The sequence below is a fragment of the Aptenodytes patagonicus genome, chromosome 3 (assembly GCF_965638725.1).
Source record: "Aptenodytes patagonicus chromosome 3, bAptPat1.pri.cur, whole genome shotgun sequence".
NCBI lineage: Eukaryota > Metazoa > Chordata > Aves > Sphenisciformes > Spheniscidae > Aptenodytes > Aptenodytes patagonicus.
In genome coordinates, this window is record NC_134951.1 from 107,058,303 (window position 1) to 107,080,997 (window position 22,695).

Sequence of the window (22,695 nt, forward strand, 5' to 3'; positions counted from 1 at the left end):
AAGGAGGATCCTCAGCTCTGGCACTTCTGAGCGAGGCTCTACAGGATTTCACAGAATCACGGAGTGGGTGAGGTGGACAGGGACCTCTGGAGGTCAGCTGGTCCAACCCCCCTGCTCAAGCAGGGCCACCCAGAGCTGGTTGCCCAGGGCCATGTCCAGATGGCTTCTGAATGTCTCCAAGGATGGAGACTCCACTGGGTAACCTGTGCCAGTGCTCTGTCACCCTCACAGGAAAGAGTGATTCCCGATGTTCAGAGAGACCCTCCTGTGTTTCAGTTTGTGCCCACGGCCTCTGGTCCTGTCACCGGGCACCACTGAGAAGAGCTTGGCTCCTGGCACCCTGAGCTGCCCGCTGCCCTCCCCACAGCCTCGGGGAGGCCTCCCGTCCCCTCACGGCCCCGGGCGAGGGCGGCGTTCCCTCCCGCGCCCGCGGGGACACCCGCGGCCCGGGCCCCTGCCCGCGGGTGCCGGGTTACCTCGCAGGCGGAGGGTGGGGGGGCGAGGAAGGGAGCCCGCCGAGGTCCTGCGGCCCGAGACCCACACAGCGAGCAGCCGCCGACCCGCGGCGATCCGCCTGGCAACCGCGGCTGCCCGGGGAGGAGCCCTGCGGTCGGGTCGGGTCGGGCCGGGCCGGGCCGGGCCAGGCCGCCGCTCCCCCCGCCTTGCCCTGCCGTGCCCTGCCCGCCACCGCCGGCCGCCCCCCGCGGGCTCGCTACCCCGCGGCCATCTCCGCCCGCCCAGCCACCCTGCCTTCCCCTCCCCTCGCAGCGCCTCCTGAAGGCGCTCTCCCCTCCGAAGCAGCGGCGTTGACGGGGCATTTTGAAACCGCTTTAAGCGGCTCCTATTTATAGCTCTCCCGACTTATTTTTAGAGCCGAGCCTGGGTCTCGGCAGCAAAGGCTGGCGAAGCGTATGCGGGGTGCGGGCGGGGAGCCAGCGCGTCACCCCGAGCGCTTTCAGAAACACGGGTAGCAAAGGGCGAGCGACCGAATGGGTCGGCTCATCAGATTAAACCCTTCGAGCTTCGGCCTGGGGCTGGGGCGGCCGCGGCCGGCCGTGTGCCTGCCGCCGCCTGGGGCGGACGCAGACAGGCACCTCCGCCGAGGGTCTGAGGTGGGAGGAAGGCTGAAGCGACCAGAAGGGCGATACTGACTGTCAGTGCGGCCTACCAGGAGCGTGCCTTTGAGCGCCTCCTAACTGCGTGTCTCTTTGAAGTTGTTATAAGAAATAAGATCTCGGAAGCAGTAACGCTTCCCGCACATTTAATGTTAAGAGTGATATTGGATGGGTAAAGAGCTGGCAGAAAAGCGTATTTCTGTGCCATCAATATCATGCTATTGATTGAGACGAACAATTGAAGCATATGTGTCAGTCATAAAAGTGCTTAGTCATCAATATCTGAATCTTTAGCATTATCTTAGAAACAGGCACTATTGTAGGGGTTCATTAGCTTTTTTGAGAACGTGCATTCACCCTGAAGGGTATGTCTTCCCTGTCCTTGGTACGTTAAATTCACATTAAACTTATAGGGAGCCGCATGTGCATAATGAACCAGCATATAGCCCAGGGCATGCACATTCCATCACCGGTGTCCATTAACCGCATTAAGTGACCAGAGGATAAATTAGATTTCATGTGAGCACTACCCTGATATTTTCTGCAGTTCTTTAAAAATGTGTTTATCCAGACCTCTGTGTCTCCTGCCTTTCAGATTATGCAGCTCCAAAAGAAGCTGTAACGAAGTTCTGTCACAGAGCAAAACTGGAACCGAAGAACCCACAGTGGAAGAATTACAGGCCACAGTATCAGGCAAAAAGGTTCAAATACCATAGGCAAAACAACAGCATAGGCTCATGTAATTTTGAAACAAGTCCTTCACAGGATTATTAGCAGGGATTAAATTTAGTCTTTTCAGAGCCCAGATAGTGTCTTAGCACTTCACCTGAAGGAATATTTTAATTAACTGCTAGTTACTGTATACTCTTATTCACTGTGCTCTAGCCACTGCAGAGGAACACCCTTGTTTTAGCTAGTTTCACCTGCTGTACAGCAAGAGATGAGGAAGGACACTCTGAGTAGAACATACTGATCATTGGTGCTCCTTGTGTATAGTTAAAGAGATTTAAACATCAATACCATTCTCCGGAAAGTAGTGTAAGTTGCAGAACACAAGTTGTAGCAGTGTCTTGCTATAAGTTTCAAGTAGAGAGTGACACTGCTGTTCCAGTCATCCTAGTGACATCCCTCCTCTAAAGTCTGTCTTGAGCCTAAGTGGCATATAGGGCAAGAATGTATCTAGAATAAAGCAACAGTTATACAGGAGGGAGCTTAAACTTCCAGCTTTAGAAAATTGTGTTTACTGTTTCCAGCAACTTCAAAATAAAGTATGCCCAGGTGGCAAGTGGAAGCCTTTCTTTCCTAAAAGTCTTCAGATTGAATCAGGCAACTAAACGTTTTTATCTTCTAGCTTCCTGTCTTCTAGCAGATCACTGCAGGTGACATGTTCTGAAGGGCAAGCTATGCTTTAAATTTCACCTAGGCAGTTAATTTGCATAGAAATAACTGACTAGTCCTTTAATTATCCCATAGTTGTGTTGATGATAGACAAGAGCTACAGCTCATACTCCCTCAGTTATGTCGGTGCAGCAAGCATAACAAGTAACTTAAAAAAAAGTATTTTTGTTACTGAAGTCAGCACACGCATCTCCGAATTCACACAGGGAACAGATGTAGTAAGTAAGAAGATACCATTTATACGCAGTTGCTATTTGGGGTTGAACTGTGCTTAAGAGAAAGTTGCATAGATCATAAGTCTGCAATCAAGAAAAGTTGCTCTTAATGTGCTGATTCTTGTAGAACCAAGATAAGGCTTTTACATCTTTTAAACACCCACTTTTCTCCTATCAGTCATTGTTTTGATTGAAGAGAAGAAAAAACAAAACAAACACCTTATGTAGAAGATATAGTGCTACTTTGAAGAGCTTCCTTTACAAATGCTCCTCTTGGGACCCAGTCTCTCACATAGAGTGGATCTCTTGTCTGAACCATCCTTCTCTGTGAATAGGTAAGTTTTGATGCTTTTATTGCCTTTTAATCTAATGGGCAGGTTTCTAGCTTGTATTTAATTAACATATCTTACGCTGGCAGTCTTGAAAAAGGAAAAAAAAAGGTTTGTTGAAAGCAAACTGTTAAAGAAATTTAGAATGTTGAAGAATAAGTGAGAGATAAAGGAGGTCAAACAGAAAATTGCTGGTTATCCTCATAAAGACAGAAAAAGCTGTCTGCTGTTCATTCTTTCTTCCTGTGCTTTCCTTAGACTTAGCAGCTTCTTTTCATGCTGGCCGTGATGGAGTTTTGCTTACAGCCCTACTCTTGTTTAACTCAGTAGCAAGATTTTTTTGATGACCTATTTCTGCAGGAATAAGGCAATGTCAGTCTCAGTGCGTACATAGTTTCTGATTTGCTATGTTTCTGAGCAATATTAGTCTCTTACCTGAAGACAGAAATACAACTTTTTCAAAGTGATTTGATCAAAGTTATACTTTGGGTATATATGTACTTTTGGTTATATATATATATAAAAACCAAGTTTGGGTTTGCAAATGTAGCTCAAGATTAAGCAACTTTTTATTTCAATTCACGAGTGGCAATAAAAAACTTTGAACTTTAATCTTGATTATTGTGACATTTCAGTCATGTTATTTTTACTTTTTCTAATACAACTTGGTCAGGAGACAACATATGAAGAAGCAACAGTAAATATTGGTCTGGTTCTGTAGCCTTTACTTGAGTGAGTAATAGCACTGAGTTTGGGGGGACTGCTACTGCTATAGGGACCACAGTGATGGGAAGTTATGTGGTTCTTAAAGATTTAGTAAAGTACAAAGAGGATGTATAAAAATTCAGTGTTGTTGGACTTTTCAAGAGGCACAGCAACTAAACAAACAGTTGAATGATCTAGCAGCAGCAGGAGACCTGCTAATGCAAATACTTAGTGGAGTGACTCATAAAAACAAGCCGAAAGAAAAACATTAACTAGCTTGCCCTTTCTTCCTCTCTCCCCCCTCCTCTCCCTCCCTCCTTCCCTCCCTCCTTTCCTTCCTCTCTCTCTTCCCCGCTCCCCTCCACTTCCCTCCCCGCCCCCCCACCTTAAAAGCACAAGCAGATCAACACCAGGGAATTTTTCCCTACTTGCATATGGTACATCCAAAAGAATTGGTAAGGGAGGCAAAAGTGAGATGCCATTCCATTTTAAAACCTAAACCTACCTATGACAGTCTCCCTCTTGCTGAATCACTGGAAGGAAAGAGGTCTAAAGAGTTTCTTTAGCTGTCTTACTACATACGCTCTTTAGCCACCCTCCTGGTGTATAGGGCTAGTCCAACCATGGCAAACAATGCTGGAGTTAAAATAAACATCAAGACTAAGACTTCAAATGTAGTTGTGCTGCAAAAACTCCTTAGAGGCTTTAGAGTCTAATTTTCAGAAATATAGATATCAGAAATAACAGAATCTTAATGTATCTGTGCAATTTTTGTACTAATTCATGTTATCCTTTAGTCCTCTGCTTTCTTTCTCTCTCTGTGTCTTTCAGTAGATATTGGTATAAGCTGGGTGTACCGTAAAGTGTTTGGAGTTTTCTCTGCAGTTTTCTGTGGCTTTGCTATTCTAACTTTTTTTTCCAGGAAGCTGCAGTCACATGAGTTTAACCAATGTACCTCTTACATTGTGAAGTCATCACATTAGCGAAGGATCCCATTTGAATCAGTGTGACATTCAAACTATTAGGTGAAGGCTACTTATAGTGCAGGAATTTAAAAATATTATTGTCTGTGGTTGTCACATGTGACTATCGCTTAGGAAGGAGACCATTCTCTTAAGGGGGTCTCTAAAGCACAAGTTTTACTTCTTGAGAGAACATACCAATTGCCAATGCTTATACTACCCTGTGAGCGTTAGTGGAGATTGTGCATCTTGCGAGTTCAAGCATACTATATAGACTGCAGAATTAAGCTGCTGTTGAGATTATTTCCATCATCTTCCTTTTTATACGTAATGTACAAAATCTGCGTTCTCACGTATAACCAAGCTAAACTGATGGGTACTTAGAAATGTACTTATATCTGCTCATTTATCTCCAGAGTACATCTTAATGGCACAGTACTGTTACTTTTGTTGCTGAAATGTTAAAAGTAAAATCTATCCTTTGTGTTTCTCATCTAATATATAAATAGCCTGATTTGATTCTTGGAAACCTTTAATTTCTGGCTGCATAAACTGGTAGAGGAACATATTTCTAAAATACATGTTTCCAACCACTGGAAGGAAGTCTATCTTACTAATATCTTTATCATTAATTTGCAGTAATGATCCAGAAACTCAAACCAGCAGGAAGGATAAAAATATAGAGGCAAGCCTTAAATAGCTTGTTGACAGAGAAGCTTTAGAAATAAATTTAACCTCAATCTCAGCTGCAGTGACCACTTGCCACTCTCTTTTTATATGACGTATTCTGTGCTATTTACTGTTTCGTCATGCATATGTAGAGCAGACACTGTCCCTCGATCCTTCACAGGAATCTACATGACTGAATACAGCCCCATAAGAGAAGGCAGGATTTGGGAGTTGGTGCAAGAAGTCTGTTCTCTAAGCCCTGTTTGGGGGTACACCATCAGTACCTTTACTCATGCTATGGACTTTGTAAGCAGGGCTGGTGGATTCTACAAGTCCTGAAGTCATGAAGCTTATTAGGCATTACAGTTATAAAATACCTCAGCCTGGATGAACCCATCCACCAACCATATGGACCACTGCAGTAATTTAGTCTCTGCAGTGGCAATCAAGACAAAAATTTGCAGTCTGATAAAGGAGATTATCTTCAGGCCCTGTGTCAAGTTAAGCTTGGAGTGGAGGACTTAACATCTTCACCTGAGACTCTGCTGAGTATCGCTTTTCTGTGTTCATTGCAGAAGATACGTCTGCACAGCTAAAGGAAGGATTAACATAGATTCAGTCTTTTTTAGAGAAAGGCAAGATCAAATATGGGTTTGCAGATTGAGCTTCGCCTCTACAAAATGAAATCCATGACCCAGGGATTTCAAGCCCTTCACATTCAAAGGAAAAGTGACCAGCACAGATGTTGATGGATATCTGTGGGATTTAATTCATGGTATTGACAGCAATTCAAATTATTACTGCTGCTGTTAGTAATGCAATTATTTCATTAACTAGTTTAAAAATAATTAGCAGAATCTGTTTCATAATATTTTCAACAAATCTCAACCTGGATGCAGATGGATGGTCCCTGTTGAAGTGAAGTGCAGGGATATCTGTTAATTTGTGTTATAAGGGCACATTCCACAGCGTTGCCATGTCATGTGTTACCTTGGCTGTAACATTATGTTGCCTAAATCACTATGAAAGCCCTGTTCACTGCATTGTGCAAGAGACCTGGTGATTGCTTCCCAGCAGAGATGAGAATGAGTTATGGGCCTCTCTGCCTTTTCCTAAAATAACAGGGAATGAATTTCATGTGGGCAAACACTTGACTCATTCTTCTTGGAACTGATAGCTTACCACACAGGACTTGGAGGCTGCTCAGTGAACCAGTCCATGGTTCACAGGAAGAAGAAGCCTCCAGAGGAGCTCAGACACTCAAAGAATAACATTCTTGGCCAAAAATAACCCTGAGCACTAAAAACAAATTGAAAAAAAAAGTTGGTTTACTTGTAAATCTGTTGCAGCAACATGTACCTCCAGACTTATCTGAGAGATGAATGGTACAGCCATCTTTGTCTCTTCACTCTTCTGTTTCCAAGTAAAGCTTCTTCCCAACCAAACTAGCGCTACATACGATATGCATGGCTTATGGTCATGAGTCACATGAGCTACGTCAGCTGCTGCTGGTGAAGATCCTGGTGCAAGATGTGAAGGTAAGAATGGCTGCCCTAGGGCAATTGCAACAATACAATGATATCTGCAGAAGGGCTGAGAAAAGCAGGAGAGCTTAGAAAAGGCCAGTCCTGTAACAATGGCAGTGTGAGAGAGGGATGGTCCCACATGTGATGCTGTACAGGGAGGATGAGTAGGCGTCATTCTTGGCATGTCCCAAATGAACGTGCAAAGGATGCAATGCAGCATGTTGCGTTGTGGGTTTCAGCACTGGTTTGTATGGATGTGTGTGAACATGGGTGTGGGGGTGAGATGCATTCAGGATAGTAGAAGCGATACATCTCTCCTACCTGTTCACACACACAGGTGAACCGGAGATCACCTTTTCTCCCATATCCTCCACAGATGCTATATGTTTTTCCCTCAGTTCTGTAGCTGACTGTGGGGAATGGTATGGCCAAGTGTACACCCTGTTTTTGAATCTATGTGTTTTGTCTTGACTGACAGACCTTCTGCAGACTCTGGCACAAAGTAGAAAATGGCTCACTGACAGCAGAAGGAATATGTCCTTCTTGGAGATGTGAATCCTTCCTTGGATGAAGGAGCTGCTGTGTACTGCCAGCTAGCATTCTTGCCGATTGTTAAGTTTCCAAATTAAAAAATGATTTAACTCTACATGAGGCAATATGTGCTATGAGATGCTGCTGTGGCATGAATCTTTATGGACTATTGCATAGATAGGGAACCAAAACCAAACCTACCCACACATCTTTTTCCTTTCTTCGTGTTCCCTTCCCTACCCCCTGTGCAACCACTCTTCCCCGGCAGCAATAAAACAGTCTTTCCTCACTCACAATTTTAAATAGGGAGATAAAGAGAGTGATCAGCCTGCCAAGAGCAAGGGAAAAGGTCTGGAACTGCTTGGTGGCAGTGGGAAGTAAAGGAGAAGAATTGGTCACTCCCCAAAGTCATTCCCTTGCTTCTCAAAATATATCATTCCAGTACTGATACCACAGAAAGAATAATCTTTCCCATCCCTGGGAAAATTTCAGGAATGCCTGCTCCAAGAAGTACACTTAGCATCCTCGTTTGTATGCTGACAAATCAGCCTTCATTCCAGAGATGGCATGGGTCTCCGAGGAAAGAATAACATTTCTGTTCCAGAGTATTAGTGGCCTGAGGCTGATCTCTGTAAACTGTCTACAACTGAGGCTTCTCTGCACTGGGAAATGGCATTCATGTTGGAACTGGAATGCAGGAAATTAATGTGGTAACAAACACAGTGCTAAATGCAACTGTCTATATTTGGAGTTGGGCTCTCATTTGTGCTAAACCCTGCTTACCTACGCAGGAAGCTATAAAGGGATCTTGAAGTGGATAAAATTATTAGAGTCAGAGGCTTTTAACAAGACATCGAATACCCCAATTCGAAAGACACATTTTAATGCAATTTACTGGTGTAAACAGAGTGGGAAACAAGTAATTTAAAGGAGGCTGTTGTCATTATCTTAAGTGGTCATGGTAGCTTCATGCTGAAGTTGAGTTTGTACTTGATAACAGAGACAAGCAAAATGAAAAACCCTATAAGCATCTTTATAAAATAAATGAGGATCATATTTTTATATTAGTCTGTTAAAAGAAATATGTTTAGCATGGTTATGTTTACCTGTAGACATTTGTGTCAAAAACCTAGGAAACATCTAACACCATTTCCCCATTCTTGCAGAGGGTCAGGAGGAGTCACTTAAAAATGGCAGGTCCAGACTGACATGAAAATCCCATTTGCTAAATGTCTTTAAGGAGCACACTGCCTCTGTTCTATCCAGCTGCTGGTTTTGTTAGGACCTGTGCATCACTAGGAATGCTTCCTGTCATAATATGTTATCTTCGAACAAAAATGGGTTGCATTTTCTTTCTCTGAGAACTGGGATATGTAAGTACCTGTAATGGGTTTGAACAAATCATAGTAAGACTGGAAACATTAGACAGTAACTGCTTAATCCTGCAGTTATTTTATTAATTTTTTTGTGTTATTTAGGTAGTAAAAGTAATTGAAATGTTAATCTAGGATATTTGCTAAGGCATTATGACTACTCTATATTCAATTCATGTTCCAGTGCTGTGGGTTAAAGATGGATTCGCTATTAGAAAAATATGAAATTCTTGGATCTCAGCAGTTTTGACTTAAGGGATTGAGTTGCGTTAATTGTACTTGTTGTCTGCCCACAGGGTGTAAAGAGAAGATCAAAAGGTTGGCAAGCCTTATATGACTTTGATATCGTTGCATGCTAACAACAATAGATCTGCAAAAGCAGGAATTTCTCCAGAAGTTAGCCTATAGGGTAACTATTTTAGCAGGTAGTGTAGCACAGGTGTCATAAAGCTAGTGAGGATGTGACCTTGGGGAGTACTATACTTGGTATTTTCTGATTCAGATCATAGGTGCTTTTTTTTGAGCTTGGATAGAGTTACATGAAGTATTTTTAAAATGAAGGGATATACATAGTACAAGGTGGAAGATACTGGCATTATTTTAATTCTGTTTTCATGCAGCATAGAAAGTGAGATAGCGTTTTGGATATTTTCCTGAGAAGAGGAGCCAAGAAATTCTGTTTTTAAATCCTGATACTGACATTTACTCAGAGCCAGAAAGAATGAGGCAGCTCCTGAGGCACAGTTACCCCACTTTTGCTAGAGGATCGCTAAATCACCCCTAGTTACCCTATTTTCAAAACGTAGAAACAATGCTTATATTATGAAGGTTAACTAGATAGTGTATGACAAATTGCTTTGAAGATTGAGTGTCAAAGAAATTCCATACTTTTAAATAGGGCTCAGTATTTAATAACTTGTCGGATAGCTGGCTCCTGCTCCCTCTGTCTTGCAACAGTTTTGCAATTTGTTTTAATGACAGTAGGGTGACCTCCAAAGTTTCTACAATTTTCATCTACATGTTATTTGAAGACTGCAATGCCTGGTCTAAGTGACTTTTTGTGTTGTCTCCAACCCCAGTTCCATGTAACATTCAAAAAAGTCCTATGATCGTTCAGGAGACAAAAAAGCTCCTTAGGTTCTAAGATCCTTTAGCATTTTAGATATTTTATCACGTATCTAAATTCCAGCATTTTGTCAGATGCACTTTTTCTCTATTTTCATCGCTCTTCATCCACTATTTAAAAAGAAAGCCAGTTGTTCTGTCAGCTGAATACTTCAGTATGTGGATGTGATCAAAGTGAAATCATGACAAATAAATGGTATAAGAACAGCTTAATTGTACAATTTCACACAGTTTGGGAGAACAAAACGTGTGCTCACTTACTGTATTTGGACAGGAGAGAACTATTGTTTTGTGAGAATAATTTCCCAGCTATGGGAAAATAAATTTAAAATTCCTGGCATATCTATTCATCTGAAAATTCAGGGGAATTTAGAGCTACATGTGAAATTTGTGGCTTAAACCCATCTCTGGGGAACATAGAAGTGTTGATGGAATAAGTTGGGGTAAAACAGTGACAACTCATCCATTTAAAACGAGGTAGCTGTATTGTGGTAGATCTGTGGGGGTCTGCCAAGAGAGATGATTTTTGCTTACCCTGTTCTTGTACTCTGTTCCATGTACATTCTTGTGTCCATGCTCAAAGATAGGTACTGAGCTGGCTGGACCTTTAGTTTGGGCGGATGTGGAAATTTTCATGAGCGTGTGGGAATAGGTTATGATGTCACACGCCACTCTTTCACATCCTTGACCTGATAACTTTACATCAGGAGTGGTGGACAGTGATGATGATCTCACAGGCACTTGTTGCCTCAGCTGATGCTGAGCCCCTGGCCTTCTGCCCTTGGCACTCTGGGCGAGTTGTAGCTCTCACTTTCGTCTAGTCCCCCAGCTCATTCCAGATAGCATAGTTGCACTCTGGCTTTTCACTCTTGCACAAGAGCTTCTCTCACGCTTCAGGTGCTGGGAAAATGAAGGGAGTAAATAGGCCAGGTTTCTTCATGTGTCAGTGCCACATACAACAGGTAGGCAGGACATTACGTGGCCATATTCTTGCTGATGGACAGAGGGCTGTGTAGGACACTTCTCTCTTCCCCAGTGCAGATGTACAGATGCATTCCAGTGGGAATTCCTCACTGTTGCTGCAGAAAACTTCTAGGGCTACAGTAGTACTTAAAGTTCAGGGTTGCTCAGATGCCTGGAACAGAGTCTTGTTCTGAACAGTTACTTGGTCTGTTCTAAGTAAATTGCATTGAATTTAGAATCTGTTGTTGACTTTCATTTAAATCAACAAACATGAAGGAGAAACAATTAAATATATTGCCTGCTAACTACACACAAGATGTATGTCTTCTATTACAACTCATTCTGTTATTTTTGTCCTTTGGTTAATAAATATAATAAACATGCCCAACTTAAATGCATTACTGCAGGATGCTAATATACTGAGGATATTGAATATAATAGTTGTCCTGGAGAAATGGTCCAACAGAACAAATAAAAAAATACATAAATAAGTTGGTATGATTTGATGTGATTATTCTGTCTTAAATTTCTAGGGACAACAATTATCACTCTAATTTTTTTCTCAGAAGTCCTAAATAGCAAGATAGAGGACCAACCAGAGTCACAGACCAGTAACAGACTTAGACCATCTATAGTGAATTTTGGTCTAGTTCATTTTAAACAGTTGATTGTTTAGCATATGCATACTTAAGGGACTCTTTCCAAGAGAAGTAATAACACTAATAAGTAATATATTTGTGCTTTATAGAGCTATATATTCATGAATATAATTTATCTGACCTTGATCAAGCTTTGGTTATCTGTTATTTGTCAGCAGACTTCTCTTATTTTATGAAAAATGTATTTTATGAGAAATAGAGTATTTAATTCAAAGCAAGCCTGCTACACTTACTTTTCAGTAAAACAAACAAACAAAAAAATTCAGTGAGCTTTCCAGTACACAAAATTGTTGAACTAATCACTCAGCATTATTTTGTGTTCTTTGATAAAGGTTTCAACACTGCAATTTAAATCAGCAGGGTACCTGTTCAACATGATTTTCAGGGAGATTCCAACTGAGCCCTGATCTGTAAAAATATATACTTTAAATAGATTCCTATTTTTGTAGTGCAAGTGCTCAAGGGTCGAATGAAAAAGTGAAATCAAGGTGCATGTGAAGGTCTATTTTTAGTTTTGCATTTTGCGTGGCCAGGTTGGTTACAAATATGGTGCGTGAACTCTAGAGCAAGAGTGGGAAGGCAGACCACAACCACGTATTTCTTGAAATAGCACACCGTTTAATAGACACTGCTACTTTCATTTCTGCATGAACGATGCTCTGTGGATTTCTTCAGTAAATAAAAAACCAGGATATTGACGATGCTTTGAGCCTTCGGAGTCTTCACACATCCTTGCAAGACCAGTGCAAGAAATCCTCTTACTGTTTCTGTCATTTTTCTGTTATCAATCATACCAAAGGAGTTTAATCAGAGCCTCTTATGCATATACATACAGCAGATAGCTCTGAAATCAGCTGCCTTGAAATACAAAGTTGTTCTTTGTAGGGAACAGCTCTAGTCTTGTTTGTGTTGATGATATACCCATATGAATAGTATTTCCTGAGTTTTCCAGTGGTTTTCCTTAAACTTGACAGGCTTAGTTGGATTTGGGGTTTTAGGCTGTCATTGTGTTCCATTTCCAAAATATGACTGAGAGAGGCCTGTGCTCTAATCTCCATATGACTGCTGGATTTTTATATTCCAAACACCCACCATCCTAACTGCAATACATCTAAAATATGATTTATAGCTTTCTGCAAATTTACGCAGAAGTTCACAAATATTAGTCATTTTGAGGGATGATACTAATTTTAATCCCAACAACACTTACGTGCCAAATAACTTTGTGTCTCCTTACCTGTACACTTGTATTGGTAAAAATAATTTGTATCACACATAATTGCAAAGCAGGGTAGACGAGTCCTTGTATGAAGCCTCGTATCACTTTAAGTTTACTGCTTGAAGGCTGTGCATCAAAGCATTTTGTGCATCGTTAGCTTGTTCCTTGCCAGACGACGTGGTACCCACACAAATATTACCATCTGGTAACCTGTGTTTAAAGCAGCTGTTGTCAGAGTATTCCAGGATTTTAATCAGTATCTAGATTTCTAAATGCCAAAGCCAAGATACCTTTGATCTCATTGCAAACGGAAGAGCTCCTTAGATTACAGGGCTATACTACAGCGTGCTGATCTCCTCCTTGAACTGAATCCATGCACAAAAGGGCCATGTTCCAGATGTAAGTTCCCAGATGATAATTGACTTGTTTTAGGATAACCCTCTGTGGGAACATCTGCAAGGTCATATGGAGGGAAACAAGGAGTGGAGAGTGCAAGAGAACGAGCATTGTCCACTAAATTGTGATGGTCTAGAAGTTGCTTGGGCTTTTGAGTTTTAAGGCAGGATGCAACTGAAAGCATGTTAACTGTTTATTTTGGTGCGATGCTCCTTAATGAAAGCAGCTACTTTTAGGTTTTGGGATATCTGGGTCAGATCACAATTAAACACTGAAACCACTTGGGCTAAAAAGAAATGAATCTGATATACAGCTTTGTAAATAGTACAATCTAAAAGAACCAGTATATAATGTGTTTTTTTCACAGGGATTTATTTATCATTTCAGAAGGACACAGTAGTGGAAAGATACTGATCAAAAAACTGGCAGGAAAGGGTCTTCCATTGCTGACATGTAACAGGTGTGAAGATTTTATCTTCTGTTTCCTGGAGTCACCACAGAGTTTAAGTTTTAAGCTACAGGAATGATTTAGTAGGAATTTCTCTGTGATATAGTAGCAAGGAGTAGTATTGTCTTAGCTGCAGACACTGGACTTGATTATTTCTTTACCAACACAAATGAGGATTTTTCACCAGGGAACTCAGTATTGTTTTCCAGTCAGTGGAGTTTTGCCATTGATGCAGCATGTAATTAGTCGTGACCCATAAGTTGTGACTATAGAAGACAACTATGTGTTGCTGAAAATTATGATTCCTTCTAGGAATTATTGGAGGAGAGAGAACTGGGGGACTTGTTGCTATAGCAGTGGGTAAAATGTAGCTCACTACAGATAATAATATTGTCATGGGATTTCTATGAAACACAGCAGAATGTAGGTAAGAAATCAGTGGGTACATTTAAAGAAAGTTTAACACAAAAGATTTCAAATATCAATTCTCCATCATCTGATTTTACTCATTCCCCAAACAAACAAACAAAAGGCCATCCCCTCTAAAATTCTATAACATTTTATTTCCCTAAACCTTAAAAATTTGTTCTTCTGTGCTGTTGTTTTTTATATCTCCTTATACTGGGCAAAGTTTGTATTCATATTTGCCATGTAGCCCTTAAAAAACACCGGTTGCAAAGACTGGGGTACTCTACTAGAAACTGCAGATACTAATGCTGTTTCTAGGGGATGCTCTTTGGGAGTGTTTTGCAGCGTGGGCACTGCTGTGTACAGCTATTACAAAGAGAGGAGTGTTTTACTGCGGTTCTTGTGTTCTGCAGATTCTCACAGCTCTCCTTTCCTGACGAGTTCTTGTGATTAAGGTTTTTCCACATTTGTGGCAGCTGAAGAAGTTGTGTGGGCTTAACGTCTGGTTGTCCCAGGAGTTCCTGGAGTCCAGGAAATAGGTGGAGTACTTGCCTCTGCAAAGACTATATAGCTGCAGAGGGAGCATATGCCATTGTCAGTGTCTTCTGTCATTGGGACTCTACACGTTTTCTGCTACTTGTAGTAATCTCGCTGCTCACTCCTGGCAGGGTGGCTGGATACCCTTTCACCTGAAACTGTGCCACTTCTCCATGAGTGATTAAGGGACCGGATCTCAGTCCTATGTTTTCACACAGCTATTGTCGCTGATTTGGTTCAGATCAGAATACAGGTCAATAGTGAGCCACATTTGTCCCGTGTTAAATAGCTCCACAGAAATAGCACAGGAGATTAATTTGGATGAATATGCTGAAACATAGTATATATGAGGACATATACTCTGCATTCCACTTACTTATGTTTAATGTATATTATTTATTTTGTATGCTTATCAGTCCAGGCAAGAGAGTGGGTTTCTGTAAAGCACTTTGTTTTCCCTTTTCTCTGACTTCACTGAGGGCAGAGACACGCTCGAGGCACCCACACTCTTTTATGCATATCTACTGCTGTTAATCAATCAGAGAGCCACAGTCAGCTCATCAAGGCACTTTGCAACCTTTGTAATGTGCAGTTGCTGGTGATTTTTTCCCCTTCCAGCATATAATTGCTCAGTCCCTGCTTTATCATAGATTTAATAAGATATTTTTCTCAACCATTCAAGTGCTCTTGCTAAAGTACAATTATAACGATTATATCAAGGAAGGTTATGAGCTGAAAAAATGTATAAAGCCTTATTTTGAAATGAGGTAATATTAGCAACACAAATTACATGAAGCTTGGAACTTGATCAAGATAAAACAGATTATAGAAGACCAATTTTTGGAAGACCAGGATATTTTTTGAAAATCATAAAAGTGTTGAAAGAATTGGGAGTATCGCAATAATGCTGATTTGGAACAGACAAAGGAATCAGATTGTTTTGTTCGTACACTTGAGTAAATCAAGAGTGATTCCATTCGAGCAAATATAATTCTGCAATAAAAAACCAAATGTAAATAGGAGGAGAACTGACCTAGAGAATCTTATCCTTTGGAAAGCTCTATGCACAAGTCAAGTTTGACATTTTCTATTTTCTGTGTTGAAAAAAGCAAAACAAATGTGCCTCCCATTGGTTTATTTTGTGCCCTCAACAACACAGGAAAGTGTGTGGCACGCCAAATGTCATTTCAGTATGAATTACACACATGCATACATTCTGCTGGTACAGAAATCATAGCACTTTGCAGGGCATTCTGCTGCTTCTTACTCCTCCAGTTTGACAAACTAGACTTCAGAAGAAAGAGTCATCAGAAAAAAGGGAGCCTGCAAAGCCATGACATTTCATCAGTACCTGGCTTCTCTTAACAAAACTCTCAATAGGCAGAACATAAACAAGCTGTATCTTTCAAGAACCATTTGATATGATTGAGCTTATGCTTGGTGCACCGGTAGCAGTCTGCCTTGTGCATTAGAAATAGACCATGAAAGTAGTCCGATTTTATCAGGTCTACTTGTGTAATATTTATATTCTGTGGTTTTGAGAGGAGACAGGGACATATGACTTTCTGAATCACATTAGACTATTGACTGATCAAATCAGATATCTTGCTTCCTACAATGGCCATAACCTAATACTTTGTAGTTGCAATAGCAACGATTCAGATGCGGCCAACTTAAAAGACAGAAAGTAACTTCTGCCTGCTCCTATCACAGCTTCAAGAATTTAAACAAACTAGCCATATTCATTGATTGTTAGTTAACATTGTCTTTAAAACGTAGCTCTAAATATTTCCTGAATTTATACACTTCTGTTATTACAAACACCCCCCACCCCCCCCAATTTTATAGAAAATTATCTTTTTGTAAAGGCAGAGGCATCTATTGTCTTTGAACTGCAGGTTAGAAAAATGTAAGTCCTCTTGTACCCCTTCCTTCTATAAGCAAGATAATGAGATATTAACTGAGTGTATCTCAAAAACGAGAGAAGGGGAAACCGCAGCCTGCTCTGCAAACACTACTGATGGAACTATTTCTGGTACTAAATTTTATTCAGTTGTAAATCTGTGTTGGCTTGAGCCCTCAGCCACCAGCTATGGATTTAATCAATGTTTGGAGCTGGATGAATAATTCAATTTGATCTGTTCTCTTTCAGCTTGCGAAATCCATCTTCAGGTTTCAGCTCCCTCATGTATTTGTCCACATACTACCTGAATCCTTTCAAAACTGTGCTTGTCTCTCTTCAGGATGATGGTTCCAATAACATGAGTGGGCTCTCAGTTCTGCAAAGGGTTCTGCTTAAACAGAAACAAGTCAAAAAGGCTGTGCAAGGGCAAACCTGCAAAATTCAGTCCTGATGTTTCAGTCTCTGGGTTAAATGAATACATGGGTGACATTCTAATAAGGGTGAAGTTAATGGCACAGTTCCCACGGACTTGGAAAAGAGCATAGTTTCGGATTAGGTCCCAATTCCTGCATGTGAGAATGTAAAATTCAGACTTGCGAATGCAGTTTTGAAATGTGTTTTCCATGTTCAGCTCGATGAAATGTCTCTTGTCAGTTTAAAGAAAGAGAATGCAAGGATGACTGATGTTGCTGCATTGTAAATATTTGTATGAATGCTTATTCAAACTCTTTTGTATCGGTTTTATGCAAAAACTTCAGGTTGGTCTGGTCGAAATACAACTTCCTACATTAAAGAGGTCAGAGCAAGTTTTCTATTTTGGATGACCTGGAGTAAAATAATAACATATGATTCATTCCCCCTTCCTAAAAACATGACTTGACTGCTTTGGTGCAATAGAAACTTGGTGGAAAACGCTGTGATTTAGTGGTGGGGATGGTCATTTGTTTGCAAGTTTAGAACGTCTTTGCTGGAGCAGCTGTTCTATATCAGTCCTGTCTCTGGACTAAATGACCATCCTGCATTTGATGGTTTTGTATTTTGGGCTTACTTCTGGTTGCCTTAGACATCCATTGCATTATGGGTTCAAGTTAATGTGCCTCATGTCTTTCATTCCCCATTAGACATCAGTAAAAGCCAAGGAGGAATATTCAATACAACCTATTTCTAAAAGCTGAGTAATGTTTCTTTTTTTTTTTCTTTTCCTGTTTCTATGTACCTTCCATCCAGATCTCACTCTTTTCAATGAACGCATTTAGCTACTGACATCAAGAAAACAAAATTATACATTTTAAAATCGAAGTGTGACAGTAAATGGCGTTATGATGAAATAGGCATAATGTGGCTATATTGCAGGCAGCAGATTGATGTTCTTAATTATTAATTTTCATGCTTTTAGGTGCTTGGATTTTTAATGTAATGTAATAGGTACCATTTTATCACGTTGTTACATTTAGTGCCTTCAAGTGGATTTAGGAATATGTGTGATGATTTGTTTTTTTGTTTTGGTAATCTGGCAACATTTGGATGAAATGCAGAAACAGCATGTAAAATGACAGGCTGGTGAGAAGGAAGGTCAGATAGATGTAACTTCCACATCAGGGGGAAGGTGTAGGCTAAAAGAAGTTGGAGAGCAGTTTTTTTCTTGCTACTTGTGTTGTGACAGAGCTGCTGCAAAGCTTTCCAGCAACATAGGAAATGATATTTATTTCTGTTGCAAAAGTTGGTGGTTGAGGCTAAGGCTGGAATTGGGTTAACTGCTCCTATCCTGATAATAGGTGGTGGCAAGAAAATCTGAGTTGCGTTTGGTTACTTACATTGCCCTCCCAACATATTCCCCAACCCTCCCTGAGACAACTGCAACCATCTTAGCTTATAAAGGCTTTGGGTTAGACAAAAGGCAGGAAAGCTTCTTCAGTTTTCCTGCCCTGCCTTCAGCTTGCTTTTCCAAGTTGCTGCAGTCCACACAGTAGAGATGGAGTCCTCTCTTGTATTCATCCTTGCCTGTATTTCTTCTTTCCCATCCAGTCTGATTGTTGTTGGCCTTGAAACGTATGTTTATGTGGCACAGGAGTAGGAGGACACCTCTGTATCCTTATAAGACCTTTTCTTGACTCTGGAACTGACATGACAGGAGGAAGCAGGAATAGTATCTATTTTCCAGCATACCAGTCAGCAGCATCTCCCTGTCTCATTGTAGAAGGAAATCCATGCTTTCAACAATTTATTTATAGAAACCAAATATCCGTAAGAGCCCAGTTGTCTGTAAGTCCATGGAAATACAATACAGTTCACAGCAACTTTGAAGTACCTTGTCCTTTTGAGTAGTTTGGGTACAGATTTAAGCAGATTCACCTTTTAGCAGTGATTTCTATACTTTGTACCAAAATGACTGGAAATATTTCTATTTACTCCTTTTGCCTTCTGGGCAAAGATTATATTATGTTTCAGATTATGATCTGAAAATATCTAATGCCCTCTGTTTAAGTGCAATGGAGAATATTTTGATTTTCATGGATACAGAATGCTAGTATGGATTTAGCAGCTCAGTTCTTATTTATCTTTCAGACCATTAAATCTGACATATGTACTCCATGGGAAATAGAAATCATTTTGTTCCTCATGGTTATGAAATCATTAGAAAGGCTGAGGTACATCTGTAATGGCTGTCCATTAATATAATTGTTATATTTAATAATAAGCAACTTGCAGGCTTGGACTTTCTAAATGCTGTTACTGAGAGAGCCACTAGTCTTGGTCTTTCCAAAGGACTATGGAGCTTTTGCCTTCCTTCAGATGAAGGCAGTCAGAGATGTTCACAGCACCCACACCATCTGGAATGCGCTGCCCAGCAGCACCGAAAGTGAAATGTAACTATTAGACGAGCTTTTGGTTCAACCCGTTCATATGATGGTGTTTCTTGGGTAAGATTTCTCACCTCTCTATGATACAAATGTAGGTTTGAGTCTTATGGCAGAAATGCTGAGTGGGTGGCGGGGATGTGAGCAACTTATGAAGCCAGTCTTGCTCCAGAAATGCTACCTGGATGGCAGTCAGACTCATCAAAAAGGCTTGTTATAATTTCCTAATGTCACATTCCCATTGTCAAGCAAAACAGCTTAATCTAATGCAAACAACATGTGCAAGATGTTTGAGTGTCTGGTGTCACCTACTTGATACATAAATATTTAAATATTAACTTATGGGATATTGTTTTTCTAACATGCAGCCCTGTGTTTTTCTAAGACACAGCAGCTATCCATCTGCCTCAACTATACAAAAGCACCCATATTTTCTAAAACTCACGTGTGCTCTTGTATAATTGAAAAAAAGTTCTAGTCGTTCTCTGAAAAGTGACAGTAAATAACTCCATTTTCATGCTCGGGATATTGAGTTATGCTGTCTCTTTCCAGTGACACAGTCTCACAGTCTTCAAATTAATCCTGTCTCTACAGGCCTGTTGGGCGCAGCGAGTTACTGCAGATCTAGCTGCAGACAGCATCCGTCTCATTCTGTTCATCCAGGAGGAACAGAATCCAGCTCTTAAAATCCGTCCTTGGCTGGGCTGAAGTTGGCAGTTTGCAGGCATGTATGAAGAGATCAGCTGCTTAAGGAAAGGCTGTTTCTGTGTTCTTTGGAGGAGGATGATCTTATAAGAAAAAATGAATGCAGTAAACAGCTGAAAGCTGCTGCGCCAGACTAAAACAGGACAGAATGGGATTGTTGGTGTCCCAAACTTCTCCCTTTTCATGCTCCATTCTCTCCTCCAAATTGGCAGCTGTTTTCATGAACACTCATTCCTTCCCCTAACTGTTGGCTAAGAGGCCATTTCTAAGACTGATGCAATATCATTCAAGATGAGAGTGCTTTTCTTAGATACACAAGTTGTTGTCATACTCCTATCCTTTCCCCTAAAACCCAAGTCCATCTGTATGCCACACTATTCCCTGTAAAATGGCCGTAATGGTTTGTTTTTCCTTCCCACACCTTTTTAAGGCCATAGCATAAAGGTTATTTTAACACCAACTTTGTGACTGCCAATATAGTTACCTCACAGTTACGTAGATTTTCCATGGAGATATGGGGCATCTTATTCTTGGGGGGAACTCCAGCTTAGCAAGGTGATTAAGACTATGTTAAAACTGAAACTATGTTAATTGCATAGTCTACCTTATTACCTTAGGCTTCAACCTTCTCTGAGTCATCTGTTGTTTGCTCTTTCCCTTGTGAAGTAATGCATCTGTACTTTCCTTTGTTTTTCACTTAATTTTGAAGTATTAATAGAACCTTTTCTTGGTTGCTTTTTTTTTTTTTTTTTTTTTTGGTAATTGTTGCTTTTAAAACTCATTGTGCTTCTTAGCCTGACTCTGTTACTGCATTCTTGTGATATTTCTTCATACTCACCCTTAGTCCTGTGGCTTTTTCACACTTTTTATGAGTCCTCATCTTAAATATTAGCAAAGAGAAATTTTATTAAGAATTGCTACAAATTATTTAATTTCTTTTGTAACTTTTATAAGAAGTACATAATTCTGGATATTCTTTTACATAAAAAATAGTCGCATAAATGCCTAAATTCATTTTGATCTTGTAAATTCTTGTCACACTGAGTGAAAAGGATTTTCTCTTCAGTTTTGGGTTCATCACCTTTTACTTTCACTGCAGCTGTGGTTGTATGTCAGTGTAGTACGATGTTCCTATTGTGTAACAATATTTTCATGCCAACATGTACACATAGTTGTCTGTGCCTTTAAAAATACAATTTTGCATCTAAAATCCACAATTCGATTCCTGTGGATCTGTTTTTTTTCCCCATTTCTTAGATGAAAACAGTCATCAGCTCAAATAGTTTAATTATACCTGAAATGAATGATGCCAGTAGTACCATTATGCCTGTGATGCTGTTGAAGGTACATACATTCAACCTTTTGCCTTCCAACAGTATCAGCAGATCAGCATTTTGTAGGCATTGCATGACTTTTCTGTAATTGATGTGTAATTCAGGGACTAAAGTACAGAGCAGGAACAGTTTTATCCCTAATTCTTCCAGTTCTGGCACAGTTAAGGTACCTTATTTTGCCCAAGTATTTGTATCTGTAGAATACAATAGAGTCAATATTGCCCAGTAAAATGATATGAGATTGAATAGAGAGGCATTATGGAACCTGTAAAGAATACAGAGGATTGGTTAGATAGGATTCATATGTCTTTGAAAGGAGACGAATTTTTATTTAGAAAAATAGTTTCTATTTCTAACTCTTAAGACTTGTACGTGGGAATTTTCCAAAGTGCTGTTTTGCCATTGATTTCAAAAGGAATGGAATTAATCTGATAAGATTTTATAAGAAAAATACTTACTTTGAATATTATGCTAATGACATAACGATGTCACTCTTTCAGTTGTGCACTTTTTCTTTATCCCTATAAATGGCATATCTGGTAAGAATATATAAAACATTACACTTTTAGGAAAGTTACAGCTTCACAGGGCAAGGGAGTTGATGTCTTCATCTAAATAAGGAAAACATTTGGTGTTTAAATAAAGACAGCTACAGATTCAAAGAGTGCCCTACTGGTTTATTTATCCAAGTTCATTTAGGGCTTGCGTGCTGAAATGCTATATTTGCCTCTACATTTCATGGATTAGCAGGTTTACAGCCTACCTATAGGACTATTTTCAGGAATTGTGTCTGATGTGAGAACTGATAGCTAGAAGATAAGAGGTAGCAAACAACAGCTTACTAAAATCTGATTCACTGTAAGGCAGCGTGTGAGCACTCCTCACTCTGTTTCAGGACAGACAGACAGTTTAGTTAAAATCAACTCCAGCAATGTCGGAAACTCATCAGCTTGAATTTGTGTTGAAGCAGGAAAAGGGGATACCTTCAGGTGCAAGTGAGGGAGGCTTTAGGAAGTTGTTTGAGGACTGATTATTGTTTTCTTCCCTCTGAAATGGATTAAGAGTGCTCATGGGATGAAACTTTGAGTGAGTAACTTCACCATGTGCTCGTGAGTGCCAAGCTTGAAGCCTGCAAGGGCAACCGCCCCTGCCCTCGGGGCACCTTTGTCCCTGTGCACTAGCTTTGAACCGGGGCCATGTTTGGAGCTGGCCCATTTTCTCAGATACTGGGAATTGGGGCCGGTTACTCCAGATGAGGAAGTAAATGGATGTCTTTAGCCTAGCATTTATAGTAACTGGCTGTTGTTAATTGTCTTG

The 22,695-nt window shown here is 40.4% G+C and overlaps 1 protein-coding gene across 2 annotated transcripts in view; it reads left to right on the forward strand.

The window, feature by feature from the left end:
• Positions 1-2,701: 2,701 nt before the first annotated feature.
• The window catches only part of KCNK2 (potassium two pore domain channel subfamily K member 2), a 141,210-nt gene continuing 121,216 nt past the window's right edge, over positions 2,702-22,695 (forward strand). The window contains exons 1-2 of one of the 2 annotated variants that reach the window (XM_076334568.1): positions 2,702-2,735; positions 2,907-3,063. The gene's annotated coding sequence lies outside the window, so the exon portion shown is untranslated. Of the gene's footprint in view, positions 2,736-2,906; positions 3,064-6,799; positions 6,932-22,695 lie in introns of those variants that run through there. The other variant, XM_076334567.1, reaches the window with a different exon arrangement.